At 46.8% G+C, this 22,984-nt stretch overlaps 1 pseudogene; it reads right to left on the bottom strand.

Annotated features, from left to right (window-relative positions):
* Positions 1 to 5,419: 5,419 nt before the first annotated feature.
* Positions 5,420 to 20,045, bottom strand: LOC112302424 (glyceraldehyde-3-phosphate dehydrogenase-like; annotated as a pseudogene).
* Positions 20,046 to 22,984: the final 2,939 nt, after the last annotated feature.

Here is a 22,984-nt window from a genome sequence, read left to right as displayed (position 1 = left end):
TTTAGAACTGTCTTAACTCTTCTAATTGTTTTGCTTTTCCTCATAACTTTTGGAAGAATCTTGTCAATGTCTAGAAAAAAGACAGCTTGCTGGATCTGACAGGAGTTTCATTAAGCCTGTAAACGATTTGGGGGGAACTGACATCTTCGCTATGTTGTCTTCCAAACCGGAAACACCTTATTTATTTAGATCTTCCTTGGTTTCTTTCAAAAGGGTTCTGTAACTTTCAGCATGCAATTACTGCACATGTTTTTGTTAGATGCACTTCTAAGAATTTTATCTTTTGTGAGTGACTGTAAGTGGTCTTTGTGTTTTTTATTGATTTCTGTGTGTTTATTGCTAGTATATAAAAATGAAATTGACTTTTGTATGTCGATCTTGTATCCTGTGACTGGCCGAAATCCCTTAGTACTTTGAGGACTTGTTTTTGTAGATTCTTAGGATTTTTTTGTTTATATAGACCAACCTGTCATCTGCGAATAGGGACTTCCTTCCCTTCCTTCCTTCCTTCCTTCCTTCCTATCTCTCTCTCTCATCTATATGCCTTTCATTTCCGTTTCTTGCCTTATTGCACTGTCTAGAACTTTCATTACTGTGTGCACAGCAGAGGTGAAAATGAATACCTTTGCCGTGTTCTGATCTTGTTGAGAAACAGTCTTTCACCATTAAGCACGCTAGCTGTAGGGTTTTCATACATGTTCTTCATCACCTTGAGGAAGTTCCCCTCTATTTCTAGTTTCGTAAGAGTACCACGAATAGGTGTTGAATTTCAAATGCTTTTTATGCCTCAACTAATCATGTGATTTTTTTCTTTAGACTGTTAAAATGGTGGATCACACTGATTCATTATTTTTTAAGTATATTTTATTGATCATGCTATTACAGTTATCCCCTTTTTTTCTCCTCTTTATCCCCCTCTACCCTGCACCGATCCTTTGTCCAGCATTCCTGCCCCCACCCCTGGTTCATGTCCATAGGTCATACATATAAGTTTTTTGGTATTTCCTATGCTATCCTTAACCTCCCTCTGTCTATTTTGTACCTACCATTTATGCTTTTTATTCCCTGTACCTTTTTCCCCATCACTCCCCCACTATAACCCTCCCTGTGATCTCCATTTCTGTGGTTCTGTTCCTGTTCTAGTTGTTTGCTTAGTTTGTTTTGTTTTTTAGGTTCAGTTGTTGATAGTTGTGAGTTCGTTGTCATTTTACCGTTCATAGTTTTTGATCTTCTTTTTCTTAGGTAAGTCCTTTTAACATTTCATATAATAAGGGCTTGGTGGTGATGAACTCCTTTAACTTGACCTTATCTGTGAAGCACTTTATCTGCCCTTCCATTCTAAATGATAGCTTTGCTGGATAGAGTAATCTTGGATGCAGGTCCTTGCCTTTTATAACTTGGAATACTTCTTTCCAGACCCTTCTTGCCTGCAAGGTCTCTTTTGAGAAATCAGCTGACAGTCTAATGGGAACTCCTTTGTAGGTAACTGTCTCCTTTTCGTTTGCTGCTTTTAAGATTCTCTCTTTATCTTTAATCTTGGCTAATGTAATTATGATGTGTCTTGGTGTGTGCCTCTTTGGGTCCAACTTCTTGGGACTCTCTGAGCTTCCTGGACTTCCTGGAAGTCTATTTCCCTCACCAGATTGGGGAAGTTCTCCTTCATTATTTGTTCAAATAAGTTTTCAATTTCTTGCTCTTCCTCTTCTTTTCTGGCACCCCTATGATTTGGATGTTGGAATGTTTGAAGTTGTCCCAGAGGTTCCTAAGCCTCTCCTCATTTTTTAAAATTCTTGTTTTTTCATTCTGTTCTGATTGAATGTTTATTTTTTCCCTCTGCTCCAAATTATTGATTTGAGTGAGTCCCAGTTTCCTTCCCTTCACTGTTGGTTCCCTGTACATTTTCCTTTATTTCACTTTGCATAGCCTTCACTTCTTCCTTTATTTTGCCACCATACTCAACCATTTCTGTGAGCATCCTAATTACCAGTGTTTTGAACTGTGCATCTGATAGGTTGGCTATCTCCTCATTGCTTAGATCTTTTTCCGGAGTTTTGATCTATTCTTTCATTTGGGCCACATTTCTTTGTCTCTTTGCACCTGTTATGCTGTAAGGGGTGGAGGCTTAGGTATTCACCAGGGCGAGCGACCCACTTCACTGCGTGTGGTGCAGTATGTGGGGGAGGGAACAATGCTTGTTGCCCGGCTCTCCACTACTTTCAGTCACTTCCTCTGCTACCCACAAGCCAACTGGGCCCTTCTGGTGCTGATTCCTGGGTGTGTGGGCTTGTGTACATTCTAGGACACTGTGAGTCCCTCCAATGGACTCTCCTGTAAGTCTGGGAATTTCTTCTGCTACTGCAACCCCAATAATTTTTTACAGCCAGAGGTTCTGAGGCTTTAAATTCCCCACACTGGAACCCTGGGTTGCACTGTCTGTCTCACTCCCCAGTTGTTCCTCCTGGTTTATCCACATGCAAATGTGGGACCATCCAGTCCACCAGTCTACCGCCTTGCTGCATGTCCTCTCTGCCCCGGCTGCCCATCTCCGCCCCTCCTACCAGTCTGGATGAATGTTTCTTCTTTCATCCCTTGGTTGTCAGACTTCCATACAGTTTAATTTTTCTTGCTGATTTTCAAATGATGAACCATGTTTGCAACTCTGGAATAAACCTCACTTGGTTTGTATAATTATTTTATATATTGCTGAATTCTATTTATTAACATTTTGTTAAGATATCTGTATCTGCCCTGGCTGGTGTGACTCAGTGGATTGAGCGCTAGCCTGCTAACTGAAAGACTGCTGGGTTGATTCGCAGTCAGGGCACATGCCTGGGTATTTCTCTCCCTCTCTTTTTCCCTCCCTTCCCCTCTCTCTAACAATAAAAATAAATTTAAAAAATTTAAAAAAGGAAATAAAAAGAACCTGTATTTTTTTCATAGCATCTACTAAATGTTTTAATTATGCTTAATTGTTGATGGTCTATCTCCTCATGAGGACAGGGGCCATCTACCTTGACTACCACTGTATCTCCAGTGCCAAATGGGACCTGGCATAGAAAAGACACTTAAATTACCTGAGTAAACTTGCTCTCTCCCTGCCATCTACTGGCCAACAGGAGTAACAGCTCTATTAAGTATTAACTGTGGTGTTCACATCTGTATCCATAAAATCCCTGCCTTGGAAGAGAAAAACAAAAACAATACAAGCAACGAGAGTATGTAAAAAGAATAGAGTTATGATCACAATTGGTTCAGCCCCCACATCTTCTACAGAATTAAAAAATGATTGCTCAGATCCAGAACAATAAACATGAGGCATGCGATATCACATATAAATGTCCTCATTTTAATAACATTCTAAGGACCAATGTATAATGACAAGGAAGGAAATATTCCAATTGTCAAGTACTCTTGTTAACAAAAACTTCTTTACAAAAACTTCTTTCAGGGGCATCTCTTAAGAATTTTATTCCTGGTTAATACTTTGCAATTTTTACCAATTAAAAAATACTGACATTTGTCAGCTGTGCAATAATATACCATATTTCACAGCATTAGTAAACAGACCTTCCTGGTGTCTAGACCTACATGTGGCGATTGTGAAGCTCAGACTCTGCCAACTTATTTGCTGACAACTATAGTAAAAAAATATATTTTTACTCTAAATATTCAAGACAAATTTGCCTGAGAATCCTAAAACATCTAACTGACTCAAAATTTCAGTTTTGTTCCCTTATTAAAAAATATCTAAATTCTCAGACTACCCTGTACTCCAATTTATTTGAATTCACTATTAGTGCAGTAGCCCACAAGATTCTCCAATTTTTGTAGGGTAACATTAGTAATGATTGATATTAGTACTAATTTTACCAACACTCCCTCGTGCAACCTGGGGATGGGGTGGAGAAGATCTATATAAGTTTATTTGAAAAAAAATTTAGCAGGAACCTTTGCGATTTTGCTCCCTGGCATATGTCACCAGTTTGGCTTAAATAAACTCATAAAAATTCAAAAAAAAAAAAGTAAGAAAGAGAGAGAGAAATTCTCCATTGTGTACAGCATAGCAGCAATTGCGTATCATACATGTGCATTCGATCCGCATGCTTATCCGAGCTGCCCAACTTAGATTTTAAAAATAAGCCTTGCTAAAATAAGTCACGTTTCATTTAAACGAGAAGGCTACTGGATTTGGGGAGTCCCTGTGGATTCACTGCTGCTACTTCTTGCACAGCCTGGCGGCTCCTCATTACACACGAGCGAGGCTTTCACCAAAGGGAAAGGAAGCACCATCAGATGTGAGGCCCTCGCTCTGTCGTGCCCCAGGTCACCCGTCGAGTTTTCTTCCGTCTCACTGCTCGTTCTTCTTCTGGAGAGGTGGATGGTCTGGAAACGAAGTCTGAAGGGGAAGGTTTCTCTTCCGGCAGCTCTTGCGCAGGGTCCTTTGGATCGCTCCCGCCTTCCAGGTGGCGCCTGTTTTCACTGCCAGCTGTGCCCGGCTCTGATGGCTCCTGCTGATTGCCCACTGCCCAATTTCTGTAGGTCACTGCATGTGTTTTCCTGTGTCCTTCCACAGGGGAACTTGGCGCTCCAAACAAATCCCCTGGAGATCATGTGAACAATACGCAATATGCTGTTGCTGCTCATCACATAATCATTTATTCATAACGTACTGGCCAAGATAAAATGTAACCTCTTTCATAGTATTGGCATAAATGTCTTTTTGTGCACCGACAGATTTGAACAACGTCAGAGCGGTGGCTTTGGTCTACCCAGGGTCCCTTGCTCCGAACTGGAATCTGAGAGGCGCTTATGGCACCAGCAGTGGACACAGACGTGTTGGTCTGCACACCTGGTCGTCCTGACGTGGCAGGCGGCAGGACCTCAGCCAGAGCCCCTCGGGCGTGGCTTCCTGCTCCATTTCCTTCTAGAAACAGGGGCCTGCACATGGCCCCAGAGGCGCCGAGCAGGACAGGGGCACCCAACGTGCGACCCCTACCGCAGGAGACATGTCTAATTTCCTGAATAGTTACACGGGTATTCACACGATCCATTTCACATTGGGTAGGTTGTGGTAGTTTTCACTTTTTGAGGAATGGGTCAATTTCATCTAACTTGTCAAATTTGTCTGTAGAGTTGTTTATAGTATTTCCTACTACCCTTTTGCTGTTGGAGGGACTGTAGTAATATCCCGTTTTGTTCCTAACATTAGGAAATCGTGTCTTTACTCTTTTTTTCTAGGCCAGCATTGCTAGAGGTTTGTCAGTTTTATTGATCTTTTCATAGAAACAGCTCCTTGTTCAAGCCATTGATTTTCTCTGTTGTCTTTCTGTTTTCAACTTCATTAATTTGTGCTCTCATCTTTATTGTGTTATAAATGGGGAAGGGTAAAGCAATGTGAAGGGATTGAGGTTTCCACATGTCATGCAAACAGGATGACCTTGCCCCTGGCCTTGGCAGTGCCAGTGGAAGCAGGGATGATGTGCTGGGCAGCCCCTCGGCCACCACGCCACAGCTTCCCAGAGGGGCCATCCGTGGGCTTCTGGGTGGCAGTGATGCATCAAGTTCCTCCATGATGACAAAGTTGTCATGGATGACTTTGATCAGGGGGGCCAAGCAGTTGGTGGTGCAGGAGGCACTGCTGACAATCTTCATGGAATTGTCATACTTGTCATGCTTCACACCCATTACAAACACAGAGGCATCCTCAGGAGGGGCAGAAAGGACAACCCTCTTGACTCCACCCTTCAGGTGAGCCCCAGCCTTCTCCATGGTGGTGAAGACGCCAGTGGACCCCACGACAGATTCAGCACCAGCATCACCCCATTTCATGGTGGTGGGATCTCTCTCCTGGAAGATGGAGATGGACTTTCCATTGATGACAAGCTTCCCGGTCCTCAGCCTTGACTGTGCCTTTGAACTTGCCACAAGTAGAATCATACTGGAACTTGCAGACCATGTAGTTGAGGTCAATGAAGAGGTCATTGATGGCAACAATACTCACTTTGCCAGAGTTAAAAGCTGTCGTGGTGACTAGGGGCCCAATATGGCCACATCCACTCACTCCGATCTTCACCCTGGTGACTCAGGGCTGTGGCTGGCGCTGCGCAGGAAGAGGCTGCTGTCTGTCCAAGAGGAGAAGCAGAGAGCCTCTGGATCTTATTTAAACCTGGTGTTTTAGCAGGACTCCTCTGACACCGGGTGAAGGTGGGGTGCCACCTATTTCTGCCGGGCAGGGGCCAGGCAGAGGTGGAGGCCCAGGCTCTCCTCTTGGCCTCTGTTGACACCCTGGCTTAGTGGGGTTGGATGAGGGGAAGGCACCCCTTCCACCTGCTGGGAGGGGTGGCAGTGAGGCCTTCACTGACACCCTCTGCCTGGGAGGGGAGGGGGTGCCTCATTACTGCCACCGGTGTCTTCTACTCCACTGTTGGGGGCGGGGCAGCCTTGGTAACACTGAACAGTGCTGAGGGTCCTGGGCTTCACTAGTCCTCCTCTGACATCCCCCAGTGGGGAGGGAGGCAGAGTCCAGGCTCCCTACTTGGTCTCCACTGATTGTGCCCTTAGGAGAGCAAAATCCTGGGTTCCCTCTGGCTTTCCTTGTTCCTCCCTGGATGGGACGAAGGCCCCTTTCACAGCCTGGTGAGGGAGGGAGCGTAGGCTCTCTGAGCAGCATTTGCTGGTGAGGTGAGGCCTCAGGCTTCCAGTGGTATTTGGCGGGAGTAGAGGGTCACTGCCTAAAACTTCCTGTCTTGCTCGACTGCGCTTCCCTGGTTCTCTGGGAACCAGAGAGCAGGCGTTTCTCAGGGCTTGTTCTGTGCTGATGGGCCTTTCTGGGCTGTAGTTTTTCCAGTGTCCAGTCTGGGGTACAAGAGGTAACGAGAAATCCAGGGACCTCACGGCAGGCTGTTCCTGAGGTCCTGCAGTCTCCAGCCAGTCACTGTCTTCTCCTGACTTTTCAGTCATCTTGTTTGAATTCTATGTAATCCTGGGATATTAGTTGTACTCAGTGAGAAGAATCGGGAAAAACACATCTACTCCATCTTCCCTGAAATGGAAGCTCTCATGCAGTCACTGTTAAAAAATTTAATTTTGAATAGATTCAAATGAATCTATTTAATTTTGAAAAAATTAATTTTGCATGGTTCAAAAATGGACAACAATGTATCTAAATGTGAAAAGTCTCTATTCTGCCTCACTGTCCCCCTTCGCCGTCCTCCCACCTTCCCCAGCTCCCATTGTGTTGAAAGGGGAAAGTCAGCCCGTTTGTCCAGCAGGCCTGCGACCTTGTTAAACGTGACTGCCGGTTCACTCTGCTGAGCTGGTCCCTGGGACTGGAAATCACTGGAAGCAAGAACAGAACTAACCACTCCCTACAGCCACCAGCAGAAGATGACACTGGAACAAATGGCAGCCTCGTGTTACAGCGCCCCAACAGCCCAGGGGCCACATGACAGCAACACCCCCACCCTTTTTTAGTCCAATTACAATCCAGTAAGAGCTCAAAGCTCCCGCCCCTCAAGGCTGGTGTATCTGTCCACACCACCCCCCTCTCCTTTCTTGGAGAGCGAATAAAGACTTTATTATCTACACTTTCTTCTCTTTGTGAATTCTTCCACAGCCCACATCATCTACTAACTACCCTAACAATTGTTAGTGGTTTATTGTTTGTTTTTTCTAAAGATTTTATTTATTTATTTATTTATTTTTAGAGAGAGGGGAAGGGAAGGAGAGAGAGAAACATCAATGTGGGGTTGCCTCTTGTGCGCCCCCTACTGGGGACCTGGCCTGCAATCCAGGCATGTGTGCTGACTAGGAATCGAAGCAGTGACCCTTTGGTTCACAGCCCCGAGCTCAATCCACTGAGCTACACCAGCCAGGGCTGGTTTTTTCTCCAGAGTTTTTAAAAATGTATATGAGTGTGTGTCCTTAATTTCCACATTGTTAAAACACAAAAGCTAACATATTCTAGACAAAATTTTGCACCTAACAAAATACAGAGTATGTTGGAGATCAGGCCGTATCAGTCCATAGAGATCTCCCTTATCCTGTAAAGATGCAGAAATTCCATTGAATGGATGTACAATAGGTTGGACATTTAGGTGGTTTTCAATTTTTTGGATTGCAAATGATGTTGTGATCAACAGCCATACATGTCTTTTCACACGTGCATATCTGTGAGATGCATTCCAGAAATGAGGTTCCTGGATCCCTGGCGTCTTTGAGAGACAGTTGCCTGCGGAGAGGCTGAGAGATGACCCTCATTAGGGCTGTGTCTGCATCTGGCAAAGCTCCTGGTCCACCTGCAGCACCGGTCCCTCCTGCTGGACACGTGACCCTGTGTACTGCTTCTGATGGGAAACTAGGGAGAGGGGCAGAGGGGGCAGGTGGTTGGAAAGGACACATTTCCCCCCAGTCTGCTTCTGTTTTGTTATGCCCTGACCAGACTGCAGAGTTAGAAGGCTCCAGACTGGTTAGCTATTCACAGTGAAGGCCCCTCTCAGCCGGTCCTGGCTGGTCTCTGAAAGCCACATGGTAGGAAGGTTGGGGTTACAGAGCATTGCTGCAATAGGGGGACCCCTTTCCTTTTGGGGGCCTCAGTGTCTTCATCTACAGAATGAAGACATGGGCGCAAAGTTCTGTTGAGGGAGGGACCTTACCCTTCCTCATCAGGAGCTGTGCCACCCCAAAAGGTGTGTGTCCAGGACACACATGGGGTTCCGTTTGAAGGAAGCTTCCTGCTGCTAAAGAAGAGGAGGAGAGAGGAGGAGCAAGACAGGAGGAATAAAGATGGAAGAAGGGAGTGAGGACAGCTCTGGCTTCAGTAACCTCCAGGTCCAGGTCAGTGAGTGAGCGGACAGGCTCTCTGGTAGGGGACAGAGGTCTCTGTTTTGTTGTTTCTGCATGGCTTACATACATAGTATACAGTTCTTACATACATACTATACAGTTCTATGAGTTCTGGCAAATTAAGTCATGAAGCCTGGAAACACAGCCCAGGCGTAGAACAGTCTTTTCACCACCCCCTACCCCCAGGTCCCTCAGTGAGCGGTTTCTGTCCCAACAGTTCAGCCTATTCCAGGATGTTGTAGATATGGGATCATGCAGTGTGCGGAGTGTTTCTTTTCTTTTTTAACTGAAGTATGATCAGCCTTTTGAATCTGGCTTCTTTCATAATGCATTTGTGATTTGTCAGTCTGTTGTGGGTATCAGTCCTTTGTTCTCTGTATCGCTGAGCAGTAAGCATTTCATTGTATGGATATACCGTAGCGTGTGTATCCATTCTCCAGCGGGTTGTCTTCAGTTTATGACAATTATGAAGAAAGGCGCTGTAAGCATTTTTGTCTGGATTCTTACGTGAACATAAAGTAAACCTCTTGCTGGGCTGTATGATGAACGAGAATTTAGGGGCTGGGACACAGTGGGGACATACGTTTCCCCACTCACACACACACACACACACTGTATCTATGGATATAGCTTCATCTCCGTTTTAACTTATGTTAAGGAAGTTCTACGATATGTGTCACTCAGCAGCTTGGTGTTTGGACCTAAACGTGTTTGGCTGTCTGATCTACGCATGTCAGTATGCACCGCTCTGCCCACTGTTTCTAGTCTGCTGCACAGCACCTTCCACTAGAGATAAACATCACTCACAGACGCACCTCGTATTATTGTGCTTCGCAGATATCGCATTTTCTACGAACTGAAGTTTTGTGGAAACTCAGCCTTGGCAAGTCTGTCGGCACCATTTTTTCAACAAACTCAAGGTTGTAGTTAATGTGTTTTAGCAATTAAGTGTTTTTTAATTAAGGTAGGTACATCTTTTAAAAAAGATTTTGTTTTATTTATTTTTAGGGAGAGGAAAGGAGGGAGAAAGAGAGGGAGAGAAACATCGATGTGAGAGAGAAATATCGACCAGTAGCCTTTCGCATGCACCCCTACTGAGGACCAAATCAATGACCCAGACATATGCCCTGACCGGGAATTGAACCAGTGACCTTTCACGTTGCAGGATGATGCCCAACCAACTGAGCCACATCATTCAGAGCTTAACTAAGATATGTACACTGTTTTTCAGACATAAAGCTGTGTACTTAATAGACTACAGTATAGTGCAAACATAACTTTTATGTGCACTGGGAAACCAGAACATTCATGTGACGCTCTTTATTGCCGTATGTACTTTGTTGCGGAGGTCTGGGACCGAACCCCAGCATCCACGAGGTGGGACGGGAGTTCTCTTCTTACGCATGGCCAGCTTCCTAGGACTGTGTTTCTAAGTCTCCCCGTTATGAAAGTGTTGCAACAAGCAGTCTCTGATACACCTGTTTGTGCATGTATTCTCTCACACACACGTGCGATCGAATCGTTTGCAGGAAGGGGCACATTTCATATTTTGACAAATCCGAACGAACTGATTTCTTAAAAGGATGCACTAATTTATTCCCACCAACAGCTTTTGAGACTGCCAATTTCCTCACAACCTTACTGCCACTGGAGACGACCATGCCTTCAAGTTTTTATTAACTTAATGGGTGAAAATGAGCCCTCCCGTTGCTTCCCTTTGCATTTTCCCAGTGACTGATAACATCGGTCCTGTCTTCTGTACATGATTTTCCCACGGTGTTTCCTTGGATTTTGCAGTTTTTATCCTTGTCTCTTTCTTCCATTGAATTGCTGTCCTTTTCTTATTGATGTTACAAGTTCTTTATGCATTCTGGATATTAATCTTTGTAGAACATGTCATTTTTTTCTGCACTGTCCCTTTTTAAAAACATAGTGTGTAGCATCTTTTATCATACGTAAGAATTGGTTCTTTAAGTAGGAAATCTATCAGTTTTCCTTCCTGGCTTCTCTGTGGGGAGCTGCTTATACAGCCCAGTGGGGGTAACAGGGAAACCAGACCCAGGGTCCCCTGTGGGAGACGAGGACAGAGTCCTCCTGCTCTGTGCCTGGGTGCGGTGGCCAGTAGGCCACAGAGATTTACGGAAAGCCCTCCTTTTCCCTGCCTCCTGGGGCAGGAGCCTGGAATACAAGGCCTCAGGTCGAGGCCCCTGCAGGGCTGGGGGAGGGCGGCCTGCAGTGTAACCTCAAAGGAACGTGCCTCCAGGTGGGCCCTCTGGCTGCACAGCTGCTTCTCCCTGCCCCAGCCCTCCTGTCCTGACTCTTTCCCCTCTTCTCCCCAGCTCCTCACCTGAAGTCGAGGGCCCGTGTGGCCTGATGAAGGGCTCCTAGCAGTGTCAGCCGAAGGAAAGATCCTCTCAGCCAAGCTGCCCCTCTCCTGGAGCTCTTGGGTGGGGTGAGGGGCTAAGGGAATGATGTGGTCCCTGGGAAACGGGCCTGATTCATCAGGGCTCCCCCAGCACCTCTGAGAAGGAGGAACTGAGAAGGACAAAGGCCTCCTTCGAGAAAGTGGGAGGTGCGGGGTGATGGGTCCATGGGAATAGAGTGAAGTGGAGCCAGAAGAGCACCCCCACCTGCACCAGGCACATGGAAGGTCTCTGGGCCCAGAGAGGCCTCAGCTCTGCCCGCTAAGGCAGCCCCTAGAAACTGAGATGGTTTTGACTCCCCCTTGCCTAGCTTCCTCCCTCCCCACATTCAGGTGGGTGGGTGAGCAGGCAGGAGAGTAGCTGAGAAGTGTAGGGAGGAAACTTTGGTTAACTCAAGGCTGCCCACTCTTGTTCTGCTCTATCTGCACACTGTCTCCCACTGCCTGGGTCCTGGTGTTACCTCTCTCCCCCAGCAGGACGGGCTACAGATAGTTAACAAAACCAGAGGGTCCTTCTGTCCTGACCACAGCCCTATACCGCACTGGACCCCATAAGCCCTAACTGGTAGGTCAGTGATGTGTTTCTACCTTGGGAGGTTGTGCGGGTGCTGAAGGGAAAGGAGAGGAGGATTGGAGATGTAGGTTGGGCAGAGGACAAGGGTGGGCAGGGGAGAGCTGCGATCAGAATTTACTGAGGAGCCTCAGAGGGGCAATGGGAGCAGGGAGGCTGGCTCTGGAGGAGGGCAAGGAGGAGGGGAGAGGCAGCTTCAGCGCTGGGGCACCCTTCCACCTTAGCCCCCACTGCTGCCCTACCTACAGAGGCTTGGAAAATGTCACTTAAATAAATATGTTGATGCCCTGGCTGGTGTGGCTCAGTGGATGGAGTGCCAGCCTGGGAACCAAAGGGTCTCAGGTTCGATTCCTAGTCAGGGCACATGCCTGGGTTGAAGGCCAGGTTCCCGGGTGCGGGGCATGTGAGGGGCAACCACACATTGACATTTCTCACCCTCCTTTTTTTCCCTCCCTTCCCCTCTGTCTAAAAATAAATAAAATCTTAGAAAATATATGTTGATGAACCCTGGCCCGGTGGCTCAGTTGGTTGGAGCATCGCCCCTACACTAAAATGCTGCGGGTTCGCTCTCTGGTCAGGGCACACACCTAGGTTTCAGGTTAGATCCCTAGTTGGGGTGTATACAAGAGGCAACTGCACACAGATGTTTCTCTCTCTCTCCCTCTCTGCTCCGCTCTAAAATCAATAAACATATCCTCAGGTGAGGGTTAAAAAAGATAAATCCATGAAAGAATCTAATTTCACATTTTCCCTTAATGAATTTCAGGATTTGTAGAGTCAGAAAAATGTTGATGTTTATACATAATTTACAAAGAAAAGAGGAAAAACCACAAGAGACCTGTGTGGTATGCGCAATTCTAGGAGCAGCCAATGCAGAGGCCTGCTGGCCAAGGATAGGAGAAGTGAGCACGTTGCCAGGACTGTGGCTTTGATGTTGGCTGCATTTGCTTTCATCTGAGGACCCACAGGTGGAACTCCCTGAGGGCTGCCCCAGGGGGAAACAGGTGGGGCTGGAATCCCAGCAGATGCCCCTAGGAGGCTGTGCATTGCTCTCCAGCCAGGTCCTCTCCAACTTGCTCCTGCTCCATTGCTCCCTTTTCTTAGCCTGTGCTGGAATCTTCCAGAGGCCCCTCCACCTAGGAACTCAAAGCCATATTCAAGGGCTTCCGGCTCCTTCTGTTTGTTTGTGTGCCATGGGACCCTGTCCCTGGCAAGCCTGAGCTGGACACAGGAAGGCGTCCATTTCACACTCGTTGCCTTAGGCTTTGTTGGAGGGGCTTCAGGGCTCTCTTCATCTCATTAATTTTCCGGAGAAAGTAACAAAGGCACAGAGAGGGGCAATGACCTGCCCAAGCTCACACAGGGTTGAGCTAAGAAAACTCACCTGGGTCTTGGTTTGCAAGTCTTACCCACTCTTGGGCCCCTCCACTCCCTGGGCTTCCGTAGGATGCTATTCCCTACCTCCAGCAGGGCTTCCGGGGGCCAGTGAGAGAATGAGGGTAAGAAAGGGTGATGATCGGAAAAGAGGGCAAAACAGAGAAGTTGGCCTCCTGACACCGAGAGTGGGAATGCAGGACAGAGTTTAGAGCTTGAAGAAACTTAGGGAACAATATACATTCACAGAATTTTATAATCTGCAAGGCTTGTGCATTTGCACTGTTTACTTTCATACCCGCAGAACTGCACACAGACGCAGAGGCAACCCCATCCCCATCCCCTTTCACACCAGGGTGGGGGCGCAGCCTCCTGGCAGGGCTGCTGCTGGCCAGAGAGTGGTGTCAGGGAGCACACACGTGTTTTGGGCCCCGGTTGGTCAGCTGGTTTTCTTGCCCTGATTCTCTCCCATGTTCCCCTCCGCTGTCCACTGAAAAGAGGAGCTTACTTCTCATAGGTTTCCAAGTTTGCCCTCCATCCCTCCAGTCAAGATCAGCTCTGAGTTGTCTCTGCTGTATCACAGGTGGGTCCTCTTTCCACTCCACCTCACTCCCTCTAAAGCCCGGCATCTCTTCAGTGTCCTCCACATGTATGATGTTTCATGAATATACCATCCTACTCAGTAATCCAAGTGGCTTGTTAATGTGGATACTATCAGTCCTGTTTTTACCAATGAGGAGAGTGTACAGACCTTATATCTGTTCTCCGGGTTCATTTGGCCAGTGGGTGAGAAAGAAAGGAGATCCCCGTCTAGTGGCACAAAGTTTAGCAACACTGCCAGCTGCAGGGAATGTGGAAAGTAGGAAACGAACCTAAAGAACTGGTGGTGCAGCTGAGCTCTCCCTGCAAAGTGCCGAGGGTGCCGCCTCGAAGTTTCTTCTTGAGGCTATTGTACATGCGAAAGGAGAGAGAAAAATCGCAGACAGGGCTATCAAACATGAAGGAGCTGGAAGATTCTTAGCCTCTCCAGACAGTACATGATGCTGAAATTAAGGCCAGGGCACTTTCAGATAATATGGTCTAAAGATGACACCAAGAGTGTGTCTATAAAATCCTTTGTTAAGATCTCAGGGCTATCAAAGGTAGGGCCTCAGACAAAAGGCCTCTGACCAGTTTAAGGGTGTGTTCCTCACAGATTCTTTCAATCAAACACAAGGCTTCCGAGGGGCTTAAAGACATTATCCCTTGGCATCTCATGAGAAGCCCAAAGCATAGAAGAGACCTTACCTTGAAGAGATTTTTAGGTGTGGCTTTTGTTTAATTGAGTGACATTCCCAAAAAGAGAATGGCACTCACAAAACACTTCCACAGAGAGTATTAAAACAAACAAACAAAAAACAAAAACAAAAACAAAAGAGCCTTGTCCCGGCAGGGTGCTTTAGTTGGTTGGAGCATCGTCCAGTATTCCAAAACGTTGCGGGTTTGATTCCCAGTCAAGGAGAGCACAGGAGGCAACCAATCGATTTCTCTCTCTCTCTCTCTCCCCCGCCACCATCTTCTTCTCTCTCTAAAATCTGTCAAGATGAAAAACATTCAAACCTGTAGAGAATTTTTGGTGAGTTTATTTGAGCCCATTGCTGGCAATTAACATCTATACAGATTGAGAAATGCTCTAGCGAATGGCAGTTCAGCTTCTTTTATACGTTAGAATCAAAGGAGACGCAAGGGGGTTACGTGAAATCCACTGGTGATCCACTGGGGAGGCGGGAGAGAGCAAAGCGGGAGGGTGGGCGGGTCAGGGAACCTCTGGGATAGGATAAAAGGTAAAATGATGCATACTTCTTTTAAATAGGTGGGTAAGTGATAGTTAGCATTCAACAATTTACATAATAACAATAACAATGAAGGGATTTGTGGTCTCTGATTGTGCCCAAGGGGTTTGGGAGAAAGGGAAGTTACCCTGACATTCCAAGGATCTGTTATCACAGATGTAAAAAGACAACACACAGACTCAGTTAAGGTAAAGGTTGACCTTTGTTAGGGAAAAATGCCACCTAGGAGATGACTACCCACCAAGGAAGGCTTTTAGTTAATAAGTTTAAAAAATATATATTTTATTGATTATGCTATTACAATAGTCCCATTTTTTCTCCCCTTTTTACCCCTCTACCCTGCACCCCACCTCCCACCAACATCCCTCCCCCTTAGTTCATGTCCATGGGTCATACATATAAGTTCTTTGGCTTCTCCATTTCCTGTGCTATTCTTAACTTCCCCTGTCTATTTTGTACCTACCACTAATGCTTCTTATTCCCTGTACCTTTTCCCCCATTCTCCACCCTTCCCCTCCTTGCTGATAACCCTCCAAGTGATCTCCATTTCTGTGATTCTGTTCCTGTTCTAATTGTTTGCTTAGTTTAGTTTGTTTTTGTTTTTAGGTTCAGTTGTTGATAGTTGTGTTTGTGGTCATTTTACTGTTCATATCTTTATCTTCTTTTTCTTAATAAATCCCTTTAACATTTCATATAATAAGGGCTTGGTGACAATGAACTCCTTTAACTTGACCTTATCTGGGAAGCACTTTATCTGCCCTTCCATTCTAAATGAAAGCTTTGCTGGGTAGAGTAATTTTGGATGTAGGTCCTTGCCTTTCATGACTTTGAATACTTTTTTTTTAAAGATTTTATTTATTTATTTTTAGAGAGGGGAAGGGAAGGAGAAAGAGAGGAAGAGAAACATTGATGTGTGGTTGCCTCTCGTGCACCCCCTACTGGGGACCTGGCCCTCAACCCAGGCATGTGCCCTGACTGGGAATCAAACCAGCGACCCTTTGGTTTGCAGGCTCTATGGGCCCCTCTTGACCCTCAGACTTTGTAAGCTGCCTGCTCAGCACTCCTACAGCTCTGCCTTCCAAGTAAAACCCCAGACCAACCTGTGCTCAGAGCCCTTTGTGGAGGCTGGGGAGGTTGTCTCTGGAAAAGTGATGAGGGCTTTTAAGGGTAACAAGAAGATGATGGCTTCTGTGGGCAGGTGACAGGCCGAGGAGGGAAAGAAGTGGTGTCAGCCCCAAAGCTGTGACAGAAAGTAGGGGCTCTCAGTGTCCTCAGCTAAGTCTGCACCCCTAGCCAGGGCCCTTGAGGGGAGCCCTGTCTCCTAAGGCTGGGGGAGAGAGAAGGGCAAGGGCTGGGAGATGCCTGGAGGAGAGGGTAGCGGAGAGCCAAGGACTGTCCTGGAAGATCTCTTCTGGAGAGAGCCTCAGGCCAATGGACATACAGCCACGATCCTGTCCCACAAGGGCACCCTCTGTGAGGCTTCCCAGAATGAGGACCAGGACCACGCATGTGCCCAGCCTTGGAAGACATAGGGAGAATTCTAGTCCTGAGTTACTGACCTTATGATCTATGGGCTGGTGCTGGTCCACAAGTTGTAACCTGCCTGCAGCAAAGTAAATACCAAATTTGTCATCGCCTCAAGGTCCAAGTATGTGGTTGGTAAACTTGTTTTGTCGGGTGAACAGGGTGTAGACCAGCTGGGTGTTGTCCAATGTCATGGAGAGCTGCATACAGAGCAAGCTTTGTACTACCAACACACAGTAGGACTATCTTCCAGCATGTGATACTGTTACAGAACAGACTGGGGGAGGGGACTGAATGAGATAAAAGACCCCCCCTTTTTCTCCAGGGGTTCCTCCCCTGTACAGATTTGCTTTGCCCGCCGCCAGAGGAAAGATGTCTCTCAATGCCAGAGTGATAAAAAGGAAAGGAATTATTATTTACTTGAAATAATATAGACTAAAATCCTTTAGAATACCCACAAACACACACCGTCCTTCCCTCTCCCTCTGCCCGGTCTGGGGTACCCTACCTCAGGAAAGTAGAAGTCCATGATTCAGGCACCCGGCACCATCAGCTGTGTCGCCGCCACAATCTCCAGTTAATCCAAAGCCATGTGGCACCTTCTCATGGCCCACCAGCAAGAGTCCTTTCACCCCTTTTCTTCCCGGCAAAGTCTCTCCTGCTGCCTAAGCCGCGTGGCAAAAGGGAGCACCCCAAAGCAGCATGGTCCTGACTCTCTGCCAAAGCCATGTGGCCCCCTGAAAGGTGTGTGGTCTCAAAAACAGACGCCAAATGGCTGCCATGCCCAGGTTTAAATCCCAGCACCAGTCTTCCTCTGCAGCCCCATTTCTGGCTCCTCCCACAATTGGCCACAGCTGCCAGCATTCTGGGCAGGTGTGGCCCTGTGGTGTGGAGCCAATTATCTCCAAGCTCTTCTGGACCCTATTACAAATCCCTATTTGGGTCCCCCCTCTTGGCTGCACCCTGTTACAAATCCCTCCTTTCAGATATACAACCCCTTTATAATCATATAAAGGACAATGGACAAAGGTCTCATCTTCTTGTAACTACTTTTGGCTGGACATGGGACGTCGTCCTACCTACCCTTGGGTCAGGGGTGCCCTGAAAGGGGGGTGCAGCACGGAGGGAGTCCTTCCTGTAAGGGGAAGGACCTTACAGAATTTAGGTCAGTTAACTGCCACCAGGAAGTTGCAGGCTTGGTGTCCAAAGGCTGGCATTATTGGACACTTGGCATCTTAGTCGTATTCTGGAGGTGACAGATTTGGAAAGAGAGTTGGAAGCACAATTAAATCATAACCCCTAAATGACGAAGGCAGGGACTTAGGTAAAGAATGGCTTATCTGGAGGAAGGTGTACAAGCATGCTACACCCATCCAAAACCCTTGTGGCCCACTACACTTCGCTCGGCTGAGGGGAATATATCAGGATTTCCCTCCCTTCAGATCTCTGGGCCCTTTCTGTCCCAGCCTTTAGGCCAGAAGAGGGAAAATCAGTTCTAAAGTGAAGCCCACAGACCACCCCAACCCAACCACTTAGTTCAGTCAAACCGTTGAGTCTCAGGGGGCAATGATGAAGGCGGGCCCGTTAAGTGAAGCCTATATTGCAACCAAACACTCAGGTAATGAGGTCTTAGGTACATGCCCTACGAAAACAGAAGGAAGAACACACGTTAATTTACACAAAAATCCCCAAGCCAGTCTCTGTGCCTGCGAGAGTGTCTTTTGGGAAGACATCCATTGCAAGGCCCTTGCTGCAATGACATCTCACAGTGGCAATTTGACAGGTCCTTCGTGCCTGTACATTGAACATTTTTGGTGATATTAAAAACCCAGCTTTAACTTTTAAATGAAAAACAAACATTCAAGACAGTTAGCTGCACCAGTCTGATGTACAATACTGAGTATTGTGATTTGCCTTAGACCACAACTTTTTGCCCTAAGATTACCCTCATTGTTATTAAACGGACTACTTTGAGTCCAGCTTTTAATTTTGCCTGTTTGTTTGCACAAACACGCCAAGAGCAGCCAGGGACCATACGTGATCTTTAAGTCTGCTCTGCTGGCACTCACACAGGGAGCCTTTAGATGGACTTCTTAGTCCTCCCCTCGGGGCACAGAAGCTGAGCCCCACAACTGCCACCTGGCTTCACCCGTACCAGTTGTTTCACCTAAATTCTTGAGGCTTCCGTTGTGCCCACAGGTTCCTTTTCAGCCATTTTTTAGGAAAGCAACCTTTGTTCCTTCCCTGGAAAGACTGCCACAAACCGCACACCCAACCAAAGTACCAGGCTTTTTCTCCTGGGCTTTCGCTGGCTTCGCAAGTCAATCCCAGTCCCAGTCCCTCAGGGCTTTCTGGTGACGACTAGACCCCAGACATGCCTCCTTCAGGCGTGACATCCCAGTCAAAATCTCAGTTCACAAACCACCATTAATGACTGGTTCTATTGGTTTTATGCAAAGAAACCTTCTGTCATCTTTCAGAATGCCAAATTCTGGAGGGATCGGGTAGGGAGAAAAATACAAAGTGTGAAGGAAAGCCTTTTTCCTTCTGATACCTTTTTATATACTTTCTTCATTTGCATACCTTACACTTTTTCTTGTTCACTTTCTTACACAGTGTGAAGTTTTAACCTTCTCTGGAATCTTTAATTTATTTTTCTGAGCAGATACAGAGCAAAATAGAACAGTACACAGAGGCGTTCTCTTGCACCAGAGCGTCCACTGGCTCCTCTGCAGACACGCCTGTTCAGACCCGGTCTCTTGGCTGGGATGTGCTGCTTTGCCTCAGGCTGAAACACTCATCAGCCCCAGATGACCCTTCCTGGGCAAAGGCATTCTCCCCAACTGGTTACAGGTGACCTTTCCTAGGTCTTTAGATACAGAGACACGATCGGAAACAGAACCAAATTGAAAACCAGAAAACAAGTAGTTGAGGTTTCCTTTCCTCCAGGTTCAAAACTTTCACAACCTTTCTACATAGTTTTACCCACCCAGATTTAACCACAATTTTCTTTTAATCCCGGCTCCTTTCCCACACTGGGAAGGACAATACTTAAACTCAGCACTTAAACTCAGTCTCTGGCAGCCAAGTGTCCCCAGCACTACAGGCACCTTCCACTGAAAGTCCCAGATTCGCACGGACATCCTGCAGCTTTCTGAAGCTTAGACCCTGCAAACACCCTGTAAATCAGACGGTCGCCCCTGGACCCCAGTTCACGACCTTCAGAACCAGAGCCCTCCCTACAGAACCAGCTGCACAGAGAACCTGACTGGTGCAGTGTCCCCACAGCAGCAACACACAGCCTATAATCTGAAGACAACCCTTAGCCTACCACCTCGCCCAGTTCCAAGGTGGCGGAACTCTCACATGACCCATCATCCAAGACGGCAGCGCCCATGCACGCTTGGTCGTCCCAGACGGTGATGCCCATGCATGACCCGTCCTCCATGGTGGGGCACTCAGGTGGCTTATCCTCCATTTTACCCCAAAATGGTGGCGCACCCACATGGCTTGCTGTCCAATCCCCAACAAACAGGCAGGCTCGGCTTACAAAGCCTAGGGGTTCGCTTCCTCCCCAAACCTGAGTACAGGTTCCCTTAGTGCCACCTGGGCTCGCCAAACCCGTAAGTGAGCAGACCGGGAAACCTGGAAACAGCATACCAGCCAACCCATCATCCACAACTCCATTATTCCAAAGCCGTGTTCAGAAACAAGTTTTCAACCAAAACATTTCACTTCTCTGCTCCATTTCCAGATCCATTTCCTTTTCACCTTTTCAGGCGTGATCAGGTGGCCGACACCCTCAGGAGGAGTGGAGAAATTCTCAGAGACTGGGAGAGTTCTGCAGTCTCTCCCATACCTGAAGGGGTCAGTCTGCCACGGGCAATTAGGGTCCCATCTGGGTCACCAAACTGTTACAGAACAGACAGGGGAGGGGCTGCACAATATAAAAGACCCCCTTTTTCTCTGGGGGTTCCTCCCCTGTAGTAGGTTCGCTTTGCCTGCCGCCAGAGAAAGGATGTCTCTCAGTGCCAGAGATTGGTGAAAAGGAAAGGAATTGTTATTTACTTGAAATAATACAGACTAAAATTCTCTAGAATACCCACAAATGCACACAGTCCTTCCCTCTCCCTCTGCCCAGTCTGGGGTACCCTACCTCAGGAAGAGAAGTAGAAGTCCGTGGTTCAGGCTCCCAGCACCATCCGCTGTGTCGCCACCACAATCTCTAGTTAATCCAAAGCCATGTGGCACCTTCTCATAGCCCACCAGCAAGAGTCCTTTCATGCCTTGTCTTCCAGGCAATGTCTCTCCTGCTGCCTAAGCCGCGTGGCAAAAGGGAGCACCCCAAAGCAGTATGGTCCTAACTCTCTGCCAAAGCTGTGCAGCTCCCCAAAAGGTGTGTGGTCTCAAAAAGAGATGCCAAACAGCTCCCATGCCCGGGTTTAAATCCCAGCGCCAGTCTTCCTCTGCAGCCCCATTTCTGGCTCCTCCCACAACTGGCCACAGCTGCCAGCATTCTGGGCAGGTGTGGCCCTATGGTGTGGAGCCCGTTATCTCCAAGCTCTTCTGGACCCCATTACAAATCCCTATTTGGGCGCCCCCTCTTGGCTGTACCCCGTTACAATACTACTTTAAGGTTAGTTAACTACAACTCAAATGCGTAGAAACACCTGAAAAATTATTTTTTTAGTTTGTTACTTTTACAAGCGTTAAATTTTTAAATCCAACCTGTTCTTTTTTAAAATAAAATTTAGAGTGTAACATGATTATCTAATTTAGAGTAGTGATTAGTTAATCCAAGTACCAATTCACAGGTAGCAAAGGATAGCGAAAGAAAAGTCACTGAACTTTTTGTCTAGAAAAGATTAATCTTTTCCGAATGTAGCAGTAATAATTAGCCAAATGATGATAATGGAATTGATTCCAAAGAAATTTTTCCTTCTGAATTTTTTTCAAAGATTTGCACTGATTTTACATGAAAACGTATCCCCTCATTGTGATAGGGAAAATAGTGACCCTGACCCCAAGTGTCCACAGCCTAACCCCAGGGACCTGTGCACATGTCACTTTGCATGGCAAAAGGAACTTTTCAGATGTGACGAAGGTTAAAGACCGAGAGATGGAGAGATCAGGTGTGTGGCCAATCTAATCATTAGTGTGGGGAAGCAGAGGGCCCAGCTCCAGTCAGCAGAGAGCAAAGGGAAGGGACCTCTGGATCTGAAGACCAGAAAGGGGGCCAGAGCCAAGGAACATGGGAGACTCCAGGGGCTGGGGAAGGTCGGCAGGAGGACAGGACCTTGGTCCTGTAGCTACAAGGAACTGAATTCTGCCTGAGACCTAAATGAACGAGAAATGAATTCTCTCTAAGAGCCTCCGGAAAGGAACACAGCCTGCTGAGTTTGGTCCGGTGAGACCCACGCTGAACTTCTGGTCTATGGAACAGAGAGATCATACACTTGCATTGTTTTAGGCCATGACATTTATATAGTGAGGGTCTTGTAGTTATAAATAGTGGTGAAGCCTAAAAACTCAGTGCTGTGTGTTGAGATACACTGGCTAATGAAGCAAAGACATCATAAAATTTAACAAGTGGCATTTACATATAAAAATATAAAAACACAAGTTAAAAAGTACTTTTTGGAGAACAAAAGAGTAATGAATTAAAAAGTGTGAGAGGAGTCAGCATTTCACCTGTAAACTCTAGTGTCCCATGGCCTTCTTGGGAGGCATCACTTTGTGTTGTGAGGCTAAAACTCTATCTACAATTGCCAAAATACTATCGACCGGCTGCAAACAGAGAAGTTTGCTTCACAGTTGGGTTAATCTGTGGCAAAGAAGAAAACTGAAACATCATTTTCCATTGACTCTTCAGCTCAGTGGATTTGGAAATTGGCTCCTGGCGTGGAAGACCACGTCTCAGAACAAATAAAGCCAGCAGCGACCTTTTCGTGGCAACTGGAGACACGCACACATGTCGATCACACAGTTGTTCCTCTACTCCATGTGCAATTTGAACATGGTGATGGGTAGGAATTCCTCTGTATCTTTTAGCTTCACTGCCAAAAACACAACTATGTCTGGATTGTAAAAAACTACGAAGGGTCCCATTATCAACAAGTGGTTTGGGGTTTAAGTTTTATGTAGGAGTATGTTCTGACGGCTGCAGCTGCTATGACAGCAGCTCAGTTGGTTAGAGTGTCATCCTGATACACCAGGGTTGAGGGTTCGATCCCTCGTCAGGGCACACACAGGAGTCGACCATTGTAGGCATAAGTAAGTGGAACAACAAGCTGATGCTTCTCCCTTTCCACCCCCCTTCCTCTCTTTCTCTCTCTAAACTAATTAATTAAACAAGAGAAAGTCTTGCTGTGAAAAATATCAGCTGAGATGAACAGGATGCTAATTGATGTGGAAAGT

This window comes from Desmodus rotundus, chromosome 11 (assembly GCF_022682495.2).
Source record: "Desmodus rotundus isolate HL8 chromosome 11, HLdesRot8A.1, whole genome shotgun sequence".
NCBI classification, from domain to species: domain Eukaryota; kingdom Metazoa; phylum Chordata; class Mammalia; order Chiroptera; family Phyllostomidae; genus Desmodus; species Desmodus rotundus.
This window is presented reverse-complemented; position numbering and strand designations above follow the sequence as displayed.